The sequence below is a fragment of the Dama dama genome, chromosome 29, assembly GCF_033118175.1.
Source record: "Dama dama isolate Ldn47 chromosome 29, ASM3311817v1, whole genome shotgun sequence".
Classification (NCBI taxonomy): Eukaryota; Metazoa; Chordata; class Mammalia; order Artiodactyla; family Cervidae; genus Dama; species Dama dama.
In genome coordinates, this window is record NC_083709.1 from 51558789 (window position 1) to 51579800 (window position 21012).

Below are 21012 nucleotides of genomic sequence, written 5' to 3' on the forward strand. Positions count from 1 at the left end.
ACACTATAGAAAAGATGTATACAGCACTATGCTCACTACAGCATTATTTTACCATTGCCAAGATATGGAAGCAACCTAAGTGCCCATCAATAGATGAGTGGATAAAAAGGAATGTATATATACAATGGAATATTGCTCAACCATAAAAAAGAATGAAATCCTGCCATTTGCCACAAGATGGATGGACCTAGAGAGTATTATGCTAAATGCAATAAGTCAGAGAAAGACAAAAATTGTATGATCTCACTTATATGTGGAATTTAAAAAACGAAACAAATGAACAAACTTAACTAAACAAAAAGAGTCACAGATACAGAGAACAAACATGTGGTTGCCAGAGGAAGGCAGTGGAGAGAGAGATTAAGAGGTACATACTTTCAGTTACAAAATAAATGAGTCACAGGTATAAAATGTACAATGTAGGGAATATAGCATATATTATCATAATATTTTTGTATGGTAACAGATAATTAGACATACTGTGATCATTTTGAAAAGTAAAGAAATGTGAAGTCACTATGTTGTATACCAGGAACTAGCATGTGAATTATACTTCAGCATCAAACAAATTCACCAAAAGAGATCAGGCTTGTGACTACCAGAGGCGGGGTGGGGGGCTGGGGGGTGCATGGGGAGGAGGTTGGATGAAGGTAGTCAGAAGTTATGAAATTCCAGTTATAAGATAAACAAGTAGGAGGGAGGTAATGTACAACATGATAAATATAATTAACTCTGCTGTGCATTATATATGAAAGCTGTTAACAGAGTAAATCCTAAGAGTTCTCATCACAAGGAAATATACATTTTTTTCCTATTTATTTAATGTATTTATGTGAGATGACAGATGTTCACTAGCCTTATTGTGATAATCATTTTATGATATATGTAAGTCAAATTATTATGCTATATATCTTAAACTTATAAAATGCTGTGTGTCAATTATATCTCAAGAAAACTGAAAGTATTTAAAAAATTCTCTCAAGGAATTACCATAACAAATTTTTAGTACCTTAATAAAAGAATTTGGCAAAATCAAAGACACATGAGAAATAGTTTTCTTAACTATACATAACCACATGCTATTGAAGTTATGAAGACAGACTATGAATTTCATAGTATGCTGCTGCTGCTAAGTCATAGTATAGAGAACTTTAAAAGTAGGATAAATGTTTATCAATATTTCCTACAGTTCTGACTAGGGAAAAAATAAAAAAATGTGAAGTGATCTCAAACTGTTAATCTTAACTATATGATCAAAGAGTTCGCCATATTGGAAATAAGATTTACATTAATATTCTTTAGCCTAAAACTTCCCACTTTCTCCCCACTACCACTTTCCCCTTTCACAGTATTGGCTGGTCCACTACAGAAATTAAAAAGCAGTGTATTTTACCATTTTGTGATATTGTAGACTTAGGCTATAAATGCACATGTAAGAAAAGCATGGTTTACCATTTGTATATGGCACTCACCATGCAGTAAGAGAATTTGTATCATTAGCCTTATCTTTTTAAATTATACGAAAAATCAGTTTTACAGGGAGGGGCCTGAAATAAGCTTCTACATATAATAATTAATTCAGAAGCAACATGTCCACAACCAAGGCATATCTTGCATTCAACACAGCATTCATTTTAATTCACCTCCGCTACCACTATTTTAAAATTAAGATGTTTCCTGTTCTTAACCCTTATATTCTCACTGTCTTATACACTCTTTGCCAAAACTTAATATTAAGTTTGTTTTCATTCTTCCAAGGGCTTTAGAATCACCCACTGTTGCAAGGTAAAATATTTCTGAAAACAGAAAAGGTAATCTAGTTCATCAAACTTACCCAGGATTCCCCAAGGCTGTTCTGTGAATTCAAATGCTTTCCCATTGACAACACGTTACAGTAGATTTTCTTGTTCATCGGACCCAGGACACTGGCAGCCTCAGGTTAGAGGGGCTCCCAACATTTAGCCAGCAACCTTTCTGTACTGAGCAAAACACAGATTATCAAATGAGCAGCCTACATGTCTGAGGGACTCAGGGTGCAATCTGAGAAGGCTGAAAAAGGACACCGAGAGACAGAGCTGCTAATTAATTCTTCTCATCAGCCCCAAATGTTTCAGACAGCAACTGGTCTGGGAACACAGTTTTGACATCGTCAAGATAATGACTTGATTTGTTCCCAAAATGCTGGGAGAGCTGCTGCAACCCTATCTGGTGAGAACCATTTGTACTCTTTTCTTCCCAAAGCCAGAAGCAAGTCTTGCTTCTAAAGACAAGAAACACTTCCTGTCTTTTCTCCAAGCTTGACAGTCAATGGGCTGGCTGACTGTGCATTAAAGCCTTATCAACCTGACACTGAATTATGGGCTACTTTAGATTAGCTAAAGCAATATCCGTCCCTGGGTTGCCAAAACAGAATTTCCTAACCAATGGTATTAAAATACAGACGTCTTACAATGTGCCCAGAGACAGAATTTAGGACACAAGGTTACCTTGCATTAGAGTATTTATTAGGGGGTGGGTGGTGGGTAGTGAAAATGACTCAAGGAAAAAAACCAAAAAACAGGTGAAAAGCTACAATGTGCTACACAGCAGCATCCCTGGCCTCTGCCTACTGGGTGACAGTCCCTCCCATCCCCCCAGGTTCAACTGTAACAACCAAAAATGTCTTCGAGGGCCCCATGCACAAGGGGTGCAGTTTGCATACTAAACACAGGCACCAGCTAAGACGGTATATAGAAACTGAAGTCTCACTCATCACCCACTCGGGACTGCCTCCACCCACAGGGGCACAGTTTTTCCTAAAGGCCTCAAAGGCTCCACCCAGACCAGCAGAAGCAATGCATGGACACATGCTGTTTCTCCTTTCTCACTTCCCACCCACTCCTCCACCCTCTCTGCTCCGGGCCCAGCAGCCATCAAGCTTCTGAAACTGTTCCTGCTGCCAAAGCCACCAGATACGACGCACTTCTCGTGGCTCCACAGGATCAGACACCAGTAACTATTTCTTCCTTGAAGTGCACTCTTGAGGGCTTCCTCTGACCTTTCTGACAATCCCTCCCAAGTCTCCTTTGCAGGCTGCCCTTCATGGTTTAGCCCTCAGCCCTCTCCACCACCTACCCTGATGGTCTTATTACCTCACAGCTGCAATGACAATCCATATGGGGGAGATTCACAGAATGCAACTCACTGTGCTCTTCCTCTTTTTCCTCAACTTTAAATTCAGACTTAAGCTGACATCTCCCTTTTGATGTCCTGTCGACCCCAGAACTCAAACCAAACTCACTGTCCTCCACCACAAACCTCCTAGGAGTCATCTCACCTGGTAGCAGCTGGTTTTCTCAGAAGGCTGGGCACTGTACTTCACTCTTCCTCCCCAATCATCTCTGAAACCTCCACTCTGCCCATCCTGCTCCAGCCCCTTGGCCCATGCCCTTGCCCAGACTAAGACTTCTCCTACCTGGGTATCACTACAGGTGACTCAGTTCTCTGGCCATCCTCACATCCCCCAAGCCGGAGGGAATTTTCCAACCTGTCCTTCTAGTTACAGCAGTCAATGGCTTAAAACTCTATAATAATTTCTTACCACTCTTGAGATAAAGATTTCAATTTCTTAACATGGTCTGCCAGGCCCTTTACAACCTGTCTCCCCATGCCACACCCTCCCATACCCAACTGTACCCTCCAATCTGAAATCACAAACTAAACTCACTTTGCTTCTGAAATACAGGATGTTCTCCCCCTCTATCTGGAACAGCTTCTTGCCCAAATCCACCACTTCACCTGGCTAACCCCACCTCACCCAACAGGTTTCCACTTAAACTCCTCTGACCCCCACGTCCCACTAAAGTTTCTGGTTTCAAGTGCCCGTAATAGCCTGTACTTCCCCATCAGAGCACTTACTTTGCTTATTTGCCTGATTGCCCAACTAAACATGCGGTTTCTCTTCTTTTCACCACTCACCAGCTTCAACTTCGCTTATTCCTCCCATAGAGTGTTGGCTGGTCCCTCTGTTAATTGCTAATCTCAAATCTGTTATGACTGATTTATGTTATATCAAAAGTTTATGTTATAAACTGATTTATATTATGTTATATCAAAAGTTAATATAATAAGTAGTAAAACTACAGAATGCCCCTCTCTGCACCAGAAGCTATAGTGATAAACACACATATATGAAATGGAACTAATCCTCAAGGGAAAAAAATATCAAAGTGGGCAAACAGCGTAATATGAAATGTTCTGTTTACCAAGCAATGGATCTACAAATGCAAGTTAGTAAAGGCAGCTTGAAAAAATGGGTGATTAAGAGACTTGAAATGGAGAAATTATCAGGATGAAGCAGAGAGAGTCTGTAGCCTCCTTCTAGAGGAAAGAATTTGGACTTAGATTTTGAAGGTGGTGAGGGGCAAACTGACAGGCATAGATATTAACTAAAGAAATGTCAACTTTTGCAACCATCACCAATTCTGTAAAATCATGTTATAAACTGCCTCATGCTAGTTTCTGGTAGCACTGAGAGCATGATATGGGACAGTCATTCTTCGGTGGCATGAGAGCTGTAAGGCACAGAGATCTGTGCTGATTCTCCCTCCATAAAAGCAGCAGCGAGTTCAACTTTCTCAAATACACTGCTGCTGCTGCTGCTAAGTCGCTTCAGTCATGTCCAATTCTGTGCGACTCCACAGATGGCAGCCCACCAGGCTCCGCTGTCCCTGGGATTCTCCCGGCAAGAACACTGGAGTGGGCTGCCATTTCCTTCTCTAATGCATGAAAGTGAAAAGTGAAAGTGAAGTCGCTCAGTCGTGTCTGACTCTTAGCGACCCCATGGACTGCAGCCTACCAGGCTCCTCTGTCCATGGGATTTTCCAGGCAAGAACACTGGATTGGGTTGCCATTGCGTTTCCATCTCAAATACACAATTGGACAGAAATACTAATAAATAGTTTGAGTAAAAATTTACTTCTTGTTACCTCTCATAACATTTACATACGTGACATTTTAAAATTGGAAAATTCTCAACCAATAACCTTTACATATCATATGAAGTCAAAGTGAAAGTGTTAGTTGTTCAGTCGCGTCCAAATCTTTCATGACTCCCCATGGATTGTAGCCGGCCAAGATCCTCCATCCACAGAATGCTCAAGGCAAGAATACTGGAGTGGGTAGCCATTCCCTTCTTCTGGGGATCTTCCCTACCCAGGGACTGAACCTACATCTCTGGCATTGCAGGTAGTTTCTTTACCATCTGGGCCAGCAGGGAAGCCCCACTTAGGAAGTTAGATGTCTTACACACATGCTTTCATATGATTTTTATGGCCACCTTCTGAGAGAAGCAGTATTATTCCCACTTTACAAGTGGGAGAGCTGAGGCTGTGATCAGAACAGACAGAATTCTCTTAAATCTGACTCCAAACCCTATGTTCTAAGCTGACTCTCAAAATAAGTAACTGAGCAAGAAGTGGCCTTTGCCAAATAGCAACTGATGGCAGAAATCCACCTGTTTGAAAAGGCATCTTTACAGGTATCTATAAGTAAGTCAGCAATGTTCCAACTCAAACTAGTTTCTGTCAGTTTAGTTTTTTAAATAGCTCTAGTCTGAGGCAAAACATACCTCTTAGGTACTTTTCAGACTCTTTTGTCAATCATGGAGTAACCTTTACTGAAAAGCTTTAAGTTCTCCTCCTTCCCAGAGAGCTGAGAACAACCCAGAATACTTAAGAATTTGTGTCACTCTTAAATATGCAACTTAGAAACAGAGAGAGAGGCCCTAGGCTCCTTGGACTTTGAGCATGGCCTCCTGCTAAGTTGGCTAGGAAAAGAACACATCTATCGAGCAGGTATTACATGCCAAACATGTTGCAACACCATCTTTCTTAAATTTGGAAACTCTAAATTGGGTACTACTGTTACTTCCATTTTACAGATGGGAAAGCAGAGGCTGAGAAGTCCAGAGCCTGTGTTCCTTCCACTCTCTGCATCATGTGGCCTTTGCCACTACCTGGCAAACACTGCTCTCAAGAGCTCTGCTCTGAGACAAAAAAAGATGAGTACATTAACAAGGGTGGCAGGAAGAAATCCACTCCATAGATGGGCCTCTTAAGAGGAAGGTGTTAGAAACTAAAAGGAAGGAGTGAGAAACTAAAAGGACTGAAAACCTCACAGATTGTCTATGTGTTAAAGACACAGCCAAATCAGTGAAAAATAGAAAACAATCCCTCTAAGGTCTCTCAAGGCTCAGCACTATTGACATTGTGGGTTGAGTAACTGTCTGTAGTGGGAGCTGTCCTGTACATTGTAGGGTGTTTAGCAGCATCCCTGGCCTCTACCCATTTGATTCCCCTGAATCATTAGAATAAAAAAACTCCTCCAGACATTGCCAAATGCCCACTATGGTGCAAATTCACTTCCCCCCTCCCTTACTGCTTGAAAACCACTGCTCTAAGTGAGATAGGTGTTGAAATCCACAGAAATAACTGGCTGCTTCAGGGTCTTATCTGCATTAAATGCAAGTCTTTTTTTTTTTTTTTTTTAACATAGTAAGACACAAGCCAACCAAATGCAGAACTATCTTAGAAGAAAAGGAAAAAAAAAAAAAAAAAAAGGAATCCTCCTCAAACTACTCCTTCATAAAGGACATTAGTAGCACTTGAGACGATGTTTACATTCTCTCAGACCTGTGGTTTGTTGAAAAATTAATTTATCCTATCTATGCTTTGATCTTCAAGCAAATTATTTCCTGAGACAAGATTTAACTTGTGAGTGCCCTAGAGGCTAAGCAGCTGTCAGAGGGGAAGTGGCATCAAATTCCAGGTGGCAAGCAGAGAGGGGGCTTCCCATCCACCCAAGCAGACCCTGCTCAGAAACACACCAAGTGCCTCCGAGGGGTCCAACTTTCCCATGAAGATCAGAGGTTCAAACTACAATGCAGCTGAGCTCTGTCTTCAAAGAAGAAAGAGCTTATTAAGACGTGGGTCTATTTTATATATGAGCACTAGTATTTCCATTAGGAAAGCCTTTTTTGTTATTATTATAGCTTTAGTTCTTAATTTCACAATAAGGAAGACAGTCAAAACTCAAGTGGTCTCCCTGCTTCTATCCCTCCTTTTTACTAAAAGAGGGAAGGGGGAAGCTTCCAGTCTTCCAACAGCTTTTGCTCATCTCAGCCCTGTCCTGCAAGGTGCATGCTGCCAACCAGATGGAACTCATGAGCCCTAAATAAAATATTTGTTGTATTAAAAACCACATGCTTGACATATAGGAATGCTGGCTGCAAACCAAGACCAGAGTTAACTGTGTAATCTGTTCATACTGTACCTTCCATAGTAAGCAAGATAATGCAACCCCCAGATACAAAGATGTCCAAGTCCTCATTCCCAGATCTATGACTGTCTATGATACATTACATGGCAAAAAAGGACTTTGAAGATGTGATTACAGTTAAGGACCTTTGAGGATAGGAGATGTCCTTGGGTTATCCACATGGGTCCAATGTAACCATGAATCCCTGAAAGTAGAGAGCCTTTTCTGGTTGTGGTCAGAGACAGAGAAGTAGCAGTAGGAAAAACTCAAAGCACAAAAGGGATGCAAGTCACTGAGGTGGCTCTGAAGATGGAGGAAGGGGGTCATGAGCCAAAGAACACAGGTGGCCTCAAGAAGCTGGAAACCACAGATTCTCTCCCAGAACTAGCCCTGCCCACCCCTTGATTTGATTTTAGTGAGACCTGTGTTGACCTTGTGACCTACAGAACTGTAAGATAATACATTTGTGTTGTCTTATGCACTAAACTTGTGGATTTTGTCACAGCAAGGTTAGAAAAATGAATACAGATTCTGGTACCTGGAAGTGGGGTGCTACTAGAAGAGATCTAGCAATGTGGAAGTGGCTTTAGATTTGAGAAGTGAGTGGAGCCTGGAAGCCTTCTGGAGAGGATGGTAGAGAACGTCTAGACTGCCTTGGACAGAACCTGTTTGTGGACATGCAGATGTTTGTTAATGATTGCAAAGGAGGACTCAGAGGAAGTGAAGACCATAGTAGAGAAAGCATAAATCGCCTTAGAGAGATATACCTAAATGGTCAAGAGCAGAGGAAATCACAAACACTACCATATACCATACTGCCTACTGCGCTCTCAGAAAGTGAAGCCCCAGATGGGGGAAGGCCCCTGACAAACTGGGGACACCTCTGCCACCCAGCAGCTTCACTGGACAGACCGTCTCACTCTGCAACGCGCAAGGCCACTGTCCTTGGAACGCTGCTACATCCCAGCCATGTGAGCCAGAGGGGCAAACGACCTCTCTGACCTGCATGCAGCGATAATGCTAGCACCCATCTCACAGGACTGTTCTGGGGATTAAGTGAGGGTCATGCACAGCAAGTCCTTGGTGTGGTGCTGAGTGCAGAGTTGGCGCTCCAAACTATGAGCTATTTTTCTGACCCTGTCTAGAGGGAAAAACAACTGGACAGGAATATATCCTTCCTTTCTCCCACAGAAAAGTCTTCCCTAGAGAAGACTTAGGGCCTAAGCATGAAAGAAGAAAACAGAGGCAAACACGATGCTCAGGAAGCCAGTGCTCTTACAAATCAAAGGCAAGGTTTGAGGACTCAATAGGGCTATTCCAAAAAGCAAGGGACAGATGGACGGAGGGCTGGGGAAGCTGCCCAAGGAAGCAGAGAAAGACAGAAAGGAGGCTGAGTTGTTCCTGCTGGTGACTCTATTACTGGAAACTTGCCAGCTGCAGTCTGAGAACACTGGGCAGAGATACTGTGCCATCGCCAGTGCCAACTTGGACAGGAAGTGATGCTGCTGGGTCCCACGGTCGAGAGGCGAGCAGGAGGGGGTGAAAGAGGCACCCTTAAAGAAAGGCATCATTTTTAATTCTCCTGCCTGGCTTCCTACCTCAGCCTCCCCTCTTCATCCATGGAATTATAAAACACAACAAAAATTAAAAGACCACAGTTATTCATAGAGGGGTAAGACAAAGCAAAATTTTATAGAAACTCAGAATTTTCTACTGAGGAAAGCTTTTTGTCCTATTGTAAGTTTTTGTTTGTTTGTTTTGCTTTTTAGTTTTGGAGCTTTCATAAAGTTTCTGGGACAAGACATCACTGGGAAGAAAAGAGGCCCTAAAAGCATTTGAATATCTCTTTCTGTCTCTGTACTCTTGATGGTAAATTACAGTAGTTCATTCCCCAAGATTAACAGTCAATAGTTAAATGTCAGCCAGCAGGGTACTGCATAACTAAGGGCGGGGGGGGGGGGGGGAATTCACCTTAGGAATGATTATGAAAAAACCAGCTGGCAAAGAACTAAATCATTCTCCACTAGTATGTTTATAAGATAGAATATATACATCTGCCAACACAGTCAGCATTTTCTGCCTAAGAGAGGCATTTTCCTCCTTTCTTCTTCTCAAAAAAAATCTCCTGGTGCCTGTTGAGAAGACATCACATCTTTTTTTTTTTTTTTTTTGGGGGGGGGGGCGCCCGCCACCGCCGCCATGCTGCCCGGCCAGCGCGCGCACAGCGGGCGGAGGCGGGGCCCAAGACATCACATCTTACATTACTTTGTTGGCAGTAAAATTCACAGCCTCCCTGGCAAAGTAATTAAGGCACACATTTTTATGACGAAAGCACATGTACCCACTGAACACAATAATGCTTTCAAAAAGAACAAACAAGTTTCAAAAGTTCTTCCAACAAGCCCATTGTTTGGGATTTACAAGCTGGAGAAACATACGTTTCTACATTACATTTTCTGAATTTCCACAAGCTGGGTAGTTCTAAAGGCTCATTCTTCATACTCCCACTGATTATTCAGGTCCTTTCCCAGTAAACCCAAACAGGCAGTTATCAAGGCAGATGCATCATTTGGGTGCATATGACAACAGAACTGGATCTTTTTTATGCCCACCTCTTTCTCTGCTCCCCATACTGCAAATCTCTCCTAACCCATGTGGGTAAAAAAAGAGTGGTAAAAGGACTGGGTGACATATTCTTCTCCTTATGTGAACCCAAATCTGTGAACTCTGGGAGTGTCAGCCAATCTCCAGATCCTCCTACAAGGATGGTGTGAGTGCACAGTGACTTTGTTTTGCTTTTCACAAGCCTGGAGACAGGAGGTATGGCTTGGAGACAGTTAGATAACGAACTTAGCTATTGAAAACAAATTCCAGACTACTTTCTGAAGAACAAAACAACACAAAGGGTAGGAACCATTCCAAGTTCACATGACCTTTGCATCTGCCTCACTGAGTCTATCAGGAACTAGTAATGACAACCTGGTTTTGATCGACTGTGCCAAAAACCAGCCTCTGTTATCCCTGACTTCTCACTAGGCAGTGTTTGCCTTCAATCAGGATAGTCCAGACATCCAAACGTGAACAAGGAAAAACTATTTGGGATGCAAATAAATCAAATAACTCAGACTGGAAGATCAAGTATTTTGGAGGATAAAAATATATATGTATATAAAACTTTTCATTTTAAATGTTTCTTTCAGGGGCATAAGAGGTTTCATATAACACTTTAAATGCCTATGCATTATTTCATCTGTTCCTTACAAAGATCCCAGTAACTGTCTCCATGTCCATTCTCAGATGAACAAACTGACAAAGGGGAAACTTAGAAAGGTTAAACAACACGCCCAAGTCACAAATCTGCAGACCTAAACTCTGACCCCAAATTCATGCTGTTAACTCAGGATTAACATCTATGATACACCGTTATGAGCAGCAAATTCTTAAAACAGCTATGATTTGTCCAAACTGCCCTGCAGGTTCAACGGATTTTACTGACGATGTTAATTATTGTCTCCTGTTTTCAACAATTTTTGTTCCTGCGTTATGAAAACCTCACATACCCACCTTTGCTTCTGACTGGCCATCAGTCACAGTATCTTCTTGGCACTGGCTTCAAAGCAATGCAAATATTCACAAGTGCCTTTCTTGTCAAAGAGTTACCATCACTACAGGACAAAACCCAATTCCAAAATGTTCTGACCAGCAACCACACAATGCCAGACACTCCACCAACTTCAGAAATTTACCTAGGGTCTCTGATCACAGCTACCTTTCTGCCCCCTCCTATGGCTGTGTACAGAAGCTTTATCATAACCACAATGGCCAGTTTTGTTTTCTGGCCAAGAGAAACGATATGCACAGTTGACTGAGATGCTACCATGGGTAAGGCAATCTCTGATCTACTCTAGAAAACTGCAAGTGCATTTCTTCATAATAAACTCAAGCAGTTTTACCCACTTCCAAGATGTTTTAAAACCAGTGATTAAGAGTGAATTTTAATCACAGGCTTAACCAGCAAATTGTATGCTCAAGCCAAGTAGCTTGGCGAAGACTTTCAAATAAGAAATGCTTAGCTTCTGAGTATCAGTTATATATCCAAACATAAAATAAAACAACTGGAAAGTAGCACAGTTGTTGTCAGGGGGAGGGGAGGGGAATTAAGGAGTTGGTATTTAGTGGGCACAGAGCTTCTGTTTGGGAAGATGAAAATACTCTGGAGATGGATGCTGGTGACGGGTGCACAGCCACGTGAATATACTTAATACCACTGGACTCTACACTTAAAAATGACATTAAAAAACATAAACAGGAAAACGTATGCTAGCATTCAAGTGACTGCTTCTGTTTTGAAATTTCTCACTTATAAAGGGAAATGAGGCCACAGCAGCACCTTTTAAAACAAAGCTCTGAAAAACCCTGGGCCCACTCCAGGCATTACAGGGAAGATTTTAAACCCAAGTTTTAGGTCCAGAGTTCCTAAAGGGAGATGAACATTCTCAAATTACTGTTCAGTCTATATACACTGTAATGTCTAAATAAAGTTTCCTGAGAGTCCTCTGAAGAGAAGACTGACCATGGGGCTCAGAACAGCTCACCCATCATTTTACAGTCCTGTTATAGACTAAACATCTGTGAACCCTCCAGATTCACACGCTGAAGCCCTACTCTCCAGTGTGATTGTATCTGGAGGAGGGGCCTCTGAGAGGTAATTAGGTTTAGATGCAGTCCTGAGGGGGAGTACCATGATGGGATTAGTGTCCCTGCAAGAAGAGGAAGAGGCCAGAGCCCTTCCTCCTTCCACACAAGAGGACACTGCAAGAACACCGCCTTCCACAAGCCAGAAAGTGGGCTCTCACCAGAACCCAACCACGAGGCACCTTGGTTGGACCCCCCACCTTTCAGAACTGTGAAAATGTCTCTTAAGTAACCCAGTCTGCAGAATTTTGTTAGAGCAGTCTGAGCTAAGACAAGTCTACTCCAAATATATCTGTGCTTGCACCCATAATCAATTAATGTTTTAAACTCATTAAAACAGTTTCTGAAATGCTTCACTCATGAGTATGCTTCTGGGGCACTACAGCTCAGGTGGCCACCTAAACAAGTCCTCTTCTTTCTCACTGTCACAATACTAATATGGCAACAGTCTGGCTCACACACACACACACACACACACACACACACACACACACACGTGGCGACTGTTTTTTCCATTTTACAGTCTATTCGGAGCAACACTGAGGAGAGGGGCCAAAAGGCTGTCATGGTTCAGAATGAAACAGTCTCCGGTTCACTGAGTCTCTTTTCTCATGTCAGATGGATAAAGGCTTTTCACTGAAGGAAAATCGCCAATGTGACTTGCACTACAGCTGACTACTGATCATGTATTTTCATCACCTGAGAATGAACTAAGTTCATCTCAAATGACTTAAGTGTTCCCACAATCAAGTCTCTTCAACTCTCAAAGCTGAGTTTTGCTGTGCAATTGCTGACCTATGTAATCATTTTCTTTTCTCTCCCTCAAGGCTAAATATTCTGATGTGTAAACCAGTTTTGATGCCAAAGATGAATAATCAAGTACCTCTTACCCTTGTTTTGGCATCTTGCTTCCTCCTCATTGGAAAAAAGAAAGCAAGTTTTGAGTTAGAAAACTATGACCTTTACCTAGGGTGGTGTACTTCTTTTTACACTATATAAAATTCTGATTGGTTTCCTTTAAAATTTACATAATTCAAGTGTTAGTGCAAAATGATGATTAACATCAACAATAAAATAAAAATAAAAACTTAATCTTCCCTAATACAAAAATATGTTGGAAAACTTTTAACAATTAGAATAATGTTACAAATAAAATATGAATAGCTCAGCAGTGCAATAGAACAGAAACAGACACAAAAGCATATGGGATTTTGTACATTGTAAAGTTAGGCAGCATTTGCAATCAAAAAAAGAGAAAGAAAAATGAATTATTAATAAATATTGGGAAAACCAGCAGCCATCTGAAAAAGGTAAACTGAGATCCCTACTTCCTTAAGATGGATTAATAATTTAATTATAAAAATGGAAACCATAGAAGTACCAGGAAAAACCCAGGTAGACTATATAAAAATACCTATTTTATAAAATACATAAAAATATATATTTTATAAAAATACCTATTTTATAAAATACATAAAAATATATATTTTATAAAATATACAAAAATATATATTTTAGACTGGAGAAGACTTTTTTCCCTTTATGGCATTCAATTCAAAGGTTTTAAAACAAGCAGTCGGTAAATTCACCTACCTGAAGAAATGCAACATAATCCAAGTTCATAAAATGAATAATAAACTGGGAACAACTCCAATTCTTAGTACCAAAAAAGGTCCTATTTCCTTTATAAATAAAGTGTCACAACTTGAAAACTAACAGCCCAATAGCAAAGGATAAAATAGTTCACAGAAAGGTAAATACAAATGGCTCTTATAGACTCATAAAAAGATATACAACTCTTAAGACAAATGCACATTACAACCACATGAAATACCATTTTTCACTTATCAAACTGCCAAAGATTAAGCAGTTTCATAACATAATATGTTGGCACAGATGTAGAAAAAGGTACTTTCATACCTTGCTGGTGATAATTATACATAGTAGCACAATTTTTATGGAAGACATTTGGGGCAATATTTATTGAATTTATGTGTGTGCATGCTCAGTCATCCAACGCTTTGCAACCCCAAGGACTGTAGTCAGTTAGGCTCCTCTGTTCATGGAATTTTCCAGGCAAGAAGGCTGGAGTGGGTTGCCATTTCCTTCTCCAGGGGATCTTCCCAACCTAGGGATCGAACCTGCATCTCCTGTGTCTCTGGCACTCCTGTGTCTCTTTACCACTGTGCCACCACAAATCCTTTCAATAATTCCATATTCAGAATTTGTCACATGCGAACAAAACAATGTTTATGCAAAATTATCTCTTGCACCATTGTTACAAACAGCAAAATCAATAGGAAATGTGTTTTACTCTGTAAAACACAGAGTATCTGTAAAAAGAAATACTACGCTGTTGTGTTTAAAACTATAAAAATATAGGAGAAATTGTACCTACACCAAAGAATCTCGAGGTATGATTACATGAAAAAAGAAGGTGCATAAAAAATGTAAAGTATGATATAATTTGTGACTTTAAAGGGGGAGAGAATATGAGAATAAACCCATATTCAATTTTTATATACAGACAGAGTATTTCTGAAATGAATGGCACTGACTGTCTCTGAGGAGGGAATGTGGTGGCCAGGGGCAGGAACTGGGAGGCTTTTCACTTTGCTCTTTTATGAGGAGCCTGGTGGGCTATAGTCCATGATTATAGTCACAAAGAGTTAGATATGACTGAACGACAGCACGCACACTATCCTTTATATTTGAGTCATGCATTACCCACTTGAAAATTACTTTTTAACTCAATACAATGGTCATAAGTAAAGCCGAAGAATTCAATCCAATATCGAAAAAAAATAGACAAAGATCTAGGAGAAAAAGGTAAGAAAATTTAGAGGACTGCTCCAAAAGATCAATATTTGAAAACAGAAATTCAATCAAGAGAAAAAGTTATCAAAGATAATTCAAGAAATTTCCCAATTACTGAAAAACATAAGTTTCTAGATTGGGAAGGCCACTCTGTGTCCAGAAAATTTAATGAAAATAGATCAATGAAACTACCTGGGACAACCAGCTGAGCCACAAGGGAATCCCATAAAAGACACTAAAAGCTTTCAAAGAGAAGAGAGGGAAAAGTTTCAGCTTTCATAAAAGGCTGGAATTTTTTGCAAGAAATCTTGTCAGTTATGAAGGAAAACGATTTCCAAACCAGAAAAGTACATTTAGCTAAACTATCAAGAGTGTGGGAGTTGGGTAGTATAACTTAGACATGCCAAATTTCATGAAAATGTATCTCTCATGTAAATTTTCTCAGAAGCTGCGGCTAAAAAAAAAAGAAAAAGAAGCTGCGGCTAATGCCCTCCACCAAGATAAGAGACCAAGAGAGACCACAGGGAAAGGACACGTCATGGGATCCAGGAAACAGAAACAAGGGGCATCTCTGGGCTGATAGGTACACTTCATAAGGAATGCCTTCAGAAGGAAAGGATCAAACAGACAACTATGCTGAGGTCTTTAAATATAAAGAAGAAGGTTGGGCTTCAATCTGGGTATGAATCAGTAAGAGGCACATAAATCTAACAATTCTTAACTCTGGGTGAGAAAAAGGGTGTATTTGAGGAAGGAAATGTCATTTAAATGACACATCTCAGTTGTGAACGATTTTCATAGTCACTATAATCTAAATATTATATATCAATCAAATTAAGCAACTAGGTTTACATTAGGAGGATTTTAGAAAAGACTGTATGGGAGATGTTATGAGTTACCGTCTCATCTTCCACAGTATGAAGACAGGAAACAATACCCAAATCCAGATTTAAAAAAATCAAGAAATGACAGAACAAGCATATTTTCTCAAAATACTGCCATTTCCACAGTCACAAGTATCACCATTTTCAACAACATTAGGAGAAAAACAGATTTCTAAGTAGTTTTCTGTAAGGAGAAGGAATCAGGGGAGAAAAGTAGGGCAAAGGGGCTTCTACTTTCATTTATGGCATTACAGGGTAATTTAACTTTTTAAAGTATATACACACAAACATACAAAATGTTGACATTTTCCATAGAGCCAATATTCATGTTGTTTTTATAAACACATGAGACTCAATGGTGGGCTAATCTGAATTACCAATGTAATAAAATCCATATTTCAAATAGCATCTAAGAACAACCTATGGTTTTTAGGTGACTGGTGCTGGTACTGTCCACCAACTCCAATCTGAGGGTTGGGGACATGGGCATCCCCTGGTTGACCCATTCATTAGGAGAATGCCTCAGACACAATGTCAGATGGATACACTCTTTGAAGGTGTGTTCCCAGTACTCTTGTGATTTCCATTACCTCATTCTTATGAGGTGAAGTTAGGGATGTGTGTGGGTTTGAATGCAGGACTTGATTAAAAGCAACTTGAATAGGAAACTGAACTGATTTGTAAGAACCCATGGCTTTAGGTAATCAGATTTTTTTAAAATAAATGGAAACTACTGATCCTCCGAGTGACAAACTCAATTTGTTGAAAAAAAACAAAAACACTAGTTGTGGACTTTCCCAGTGGATCAGTAGTAAAGAATCTGCCTGCCAATGCAGGAGACACAAGTTTGATCCCTGACCCAGGAAGAACCCACATGTCTCAAAGCAACTAAGCCCATGCGCTTCAACTACTGAGCTTGTGCTTTGGAGCCTATGGGAACCATAACTACCGAGCCCATGTGCCTCAGTTACGGAAACCTATGTACCCTAGAGCTCGTGCTCTGCAGCAAGAGAAGCCACCACCACGAGAAGCCCCCACACTGCAATGACGGTGCCGCTAGAGAAAAGCCCACACGGCAGCAAAGACCTGACACAGCCGAAAATAAGTGAATTTTAAAAATTATATATGAAAAAACGTTGTGTGGTTACTAAAAGAGTCACTGCAAAATTCCCATTTTCAGTTCTAATGCTTAAGTAGCAGCCACAGGAGCAGGGAAATTGGCACAAGCCTTGAGGCTTACACTCCTAGATCATGGGGCTAACATCACCACACGCCTGCTTAAATAAAAGTACAACATTTACTAGAATTATTAACTCAGATTTGACCAACTCATGAATGTGATGTTTTGCAGCATCACAGATGTTTTAAGCATCTTTGTGACAGAACTTGGCCAAACTGAAAAGTGGTTTCTCTAAAAATTTTAAGCAAAACTGAAGTTCTAGGCTTTGGACACCCCAAAACAACTCTCATTTTAAAAGCACGTGCTAGGACATCAGTTAGGTGTCCAGACTGAACTGCCTTCTGTTAATTTAATCCTCCCTGGTTTTAGCCAACAATTCCTTTTATTGAACTGGGGCAAGAAATTGCTCAAATTTTCTGTCAGAAATAAAGGCCCTTGGGTTTAAAAAGCAAGAATTGGGGATTGACTAGCCTAAGAATTAGACAATGGCAGTTTACAAGTACATTAATACCTGTAAAAGTGTAATTCAATCAAATAAAAGCCTATGAAGAGATAACATATCCAAAATTGCTGTTTCAGAACACTGATCAAACCAGTAAGCACAATGCCTGAAACAATCATGACTACCTGGATGAAAGCTCAAAAGAAAATCAGCTATAAGCTAAGACAAACAACTCTCTGATAAACTATGACTTCTTTGTAGAACAGAAAAGAATTCTTACACACCAATTACTCTAAAGGTTACTTGAATGGTCTAACAATAAAAGGCATAGATCTTGTCCAAAAACAAAGAAAAAGGACTACAAAACAACTTATCAGCAAATGAAAGCTAGCAGTAGTAGAGTTAGTCGCTCAGTCACGTCTGACTCTGCGATCCCATGGACCATAGCCCATCAGGCTCCTCTGTCCATGGGATTCTCCAGGCAAGAATACTGGAATGGGTTGCCATTTCCTACTCCAGGGGATCTTCCTGTCCCAGGGAGCCAACCTGAGTCTCCAGTATTGTACGCAGATTCTTTACCGTCTGAGCTACAGGGAGGGGAGACAGAAAAGGAGGGGAATGATTTTATTATTTTACCTATATACTGAAACACAGAATCACTATCAAAGTTGAGCGTAAAACTTAGTTCCTGGCATCCTGGTAGCCAAAGCATAAATGGAAACTGGATGAGGTACACAACTTTCATGACTGGGAGAAAAATGTCCCAGTTCATCACAGAAATACTGTAAACGCTTTTCAAACAGTGAACTTAAACATACACTTCCTCCTCGGAGGGATTCTGAATGACACAGCAAATCCTCATCAGTAGTTTGTTCAACAATAAAGATGTACTGGGGAATGTAAATTGGTACAGCCACTATGGAGAATGGTATGAAGATTCCTTAAAAATTTGAAAATTTGATTCCTTGAAAATTCCTAAAAAGAGAGCTACCATAAGACCCTGCAATCCTACTCCTGGGCACTTATCTGGAGAAAAACAGGGTCTCAGAGGATTCATGCACCCCAATGTTCACTGCAGCACTGTCTACAATAGCCAACACATGGAAGCAACCTAAATGTCCATCGACAGAGGAATGGATAAAGAATATGTGGTACATACATACAATGAAATATTACTCAGTCATTAAAAAGAAATAATGCCATTTGCAGCAACATGGATGGACCTAGAGATTGGCATACTGTGTGAAGTAAGTCAGAGAAAGACAAATATCATATGATATCCATTATATTCAGAATCTAAGAAGAAATGATACAAATGAACTTCAAAAAAAAAAAAAGAAACAGATTTAGAGAACGCACTTAGAGGACTAGGGGAGGGAATAGTTAAGAGAGTTTGGGATTGAAAGGTACACACTGCTATATCTAAAATGGATAACCAACAAAGTCCTACTGGATAGAACAGGGAATTCTGCTCAAGGTTATGTGGCAGGCTGGATGGGAGGGGAGTTTGGGGGAGAATGGATACATGTATATATTCCACTGAGTCACTCTGCTGTGCAGAAGAAACTATCACAACATTGTTAATCCACTATACTCCAACACAAAATAAAAAGTTTTAGAGACTTCCTTGGTGGTTCTCTGGTTAAGACTTCACCTTCCAGTGCAAGGGGTATGGGTTCCTTGATAGATGGTAAATACCCCCAAACTGTGGCTGTCTTTGCTCTCCGTTCTTTCCTCTCCACCTTGAATCCATTAGCAATTCCTGTTAACTCTACCTTAGAAATATATCCAGAACCGTCACCTCTTCCCCCTTTTCCACTGCCATCATTCTCTCTTACCTAGATTACTGCAGTAGCCTCATGACTGGTCTCTCTGCTTCTGTCCTTACAGTCCATCCTCAACAGTGGTCCTTTAAAAACAGAGGTCAGATGAGACACTTTTCTCCTCAAACCCTTTCTTGGCTTCCTGTTTCTATAAAAGAAGTTTTTACAGTGAACCCTGTTGCTATCAAGGAAGACTGTGGTAAGAATGAGTTTGGGGGGAAACCAGGAACTCCATTTCAGCCCTGCCAAGCTTGAGGTGGTTATCAGACATCCAGGTGGGAACACCAGAAGGTAGTTGGACATATAAGTGTGATAGTGGGAAAAGAAGTCACAGCTGGAGAAACAAATGTGAGAATAATCGGAATATGGATGGTACCTAAAGCTTTGAGATTGGATGAGATCACCAAGGGAGCAGATGTCTAGAAAAAGAATCAAGGACTGAGCCCTAATCATCTGTGCAACCCCCTCCCCCACACACCTTTCCAAAATCATAGCTATGAAGAACTGGCAACCTTCAAAACTAGACTAACTTACCTTAATTTTAAAAACAGAAAAAAAAAAAAAATGGCAGTTTAACAGTGCGATATAAACTTGACAAAAGCAATAAGGAAACTGCATCTCTTACAAGAGTCACAGTGTTCAGTCAATCAAATATTCTTCCAAGAAAAGTCCCAGCACCGCCCAATAGGGAGGCCTAGGACAGCTTTTCCAATTGTTCTTCAGCAAAAGGCTGCTGAGAGACACAAAAGAGCTCACAGTGTGTGGCAGGTTCCTGTATGGTTTCTTAAACTCTTCACTATCTCTCGATACAAGCTAAGGACATCACATATATGATTCATTAAAAGACATAAGAAGTTAAAGAAAGTGCAGCATTCCAAGAACCCAGTGCTCTGATGGAACTAGTGTGTAAGATCCTTTAGAATTTCATCAATGAGCCCTATTTTTCTGTCTTCATGAGCAGCTGGAGCAGGCAAATGCTTAGGAAGAACCCCAGAGTGCAACAGTCAATGTCACCAATTGAGGGTCCACTTACTATAAAAGTCAGCCAAGGAGAAGAAACCTCATCAATCTCATAAAAATTACAGAAACTATCCAAGATTCTTGCTCAACAGATTGCCCCCAACTTCATGCAAAGGCTGTGAGGGTAAACATGTAGGAATGACCAAGCTCCCCCAATCCTGAAAGAGTTCTGAATTTCTCCACCATATAGATGGTGAATAAACACCAAGGCACTGAAGTTCTACATCTCGCAGTAAGTATGGCATAATTTGCCATCTTTCTTTAAAGGATTCTGATTTTGTATTTTTTAAATAAGACAGAAATTTCACTTGTGAAAGAATATTTACTAAGCCCCAATAAATTTTAGTTTTGCCAAAAGGCCCCTTCTTTACTCTTCTTTTGACAGAACCATCTGCCTTTTATTGACTAGCAAGACCATATCAATACAGATAAACAAAAAACAATGACCAATAAGACAGCAGTAGTACATGGAAAATTAAGAAATAAAAGTCCAGAGAGTAAAAGAGTCACTTCCAGATTAAAATATAGATCGAGACCCTTGAAAAACCATGAGTGGAAAGTTACCAAATTGTGGGTACAGCTCTGCAGTTCATAAAAGATTCATCAGTTCCAAGCAAAAACTAGACCTGTTTCCCATATCTAGGCAGAGTTCTGAAGCATAACCTTTTCAAAAATACAGATTTAATCAATTCTCAAAGCTGTTTCTAAATCAGCATCCTGGCCATTAAACTTCTTTGAATTAAACATAGTTTTCCACTATGGTAGATTATGTTGTTGTTTCAATTATTTGCTGTCCTCCCCATAAGAGGATTACACCTCCTATGCCATGTGACTTACAGAGGCTCCAGATGGAAG

The 21012-nt window shown here is 40.3% G+C and overlaps 1 protein-coding gene across 5 annotated transcripts in view; it reads right to left on the reverse strand.

Moving 5' to 3' along the window:
* KANK1 (KN motif and ankyrin repeat domains 1) overlaps positions 1–21012 on the reverse strand; it is a 210807-nt gene that overhangs the window by 175629 nt on the left and 14166 nt on the right. For 2 of the 5 annotated variants that reach the window (XM_061132737.1, XM_061132741.1), the window contains exon 1: positions 1835–1979. The exons of 2 other annotated variants lie outside the window; for them this stretch is intronic. The gene's annotated coding sequence lies outside the window, so the exon portion shown is untranslated. Of the gene's footprint in view, positions 1–1834; positions 1980–19152; positions 19212–21012 lie in introns of those variants that run through there. One more of the 5 variants, XM_061132740.1, reaches the window with a different exon arrangement.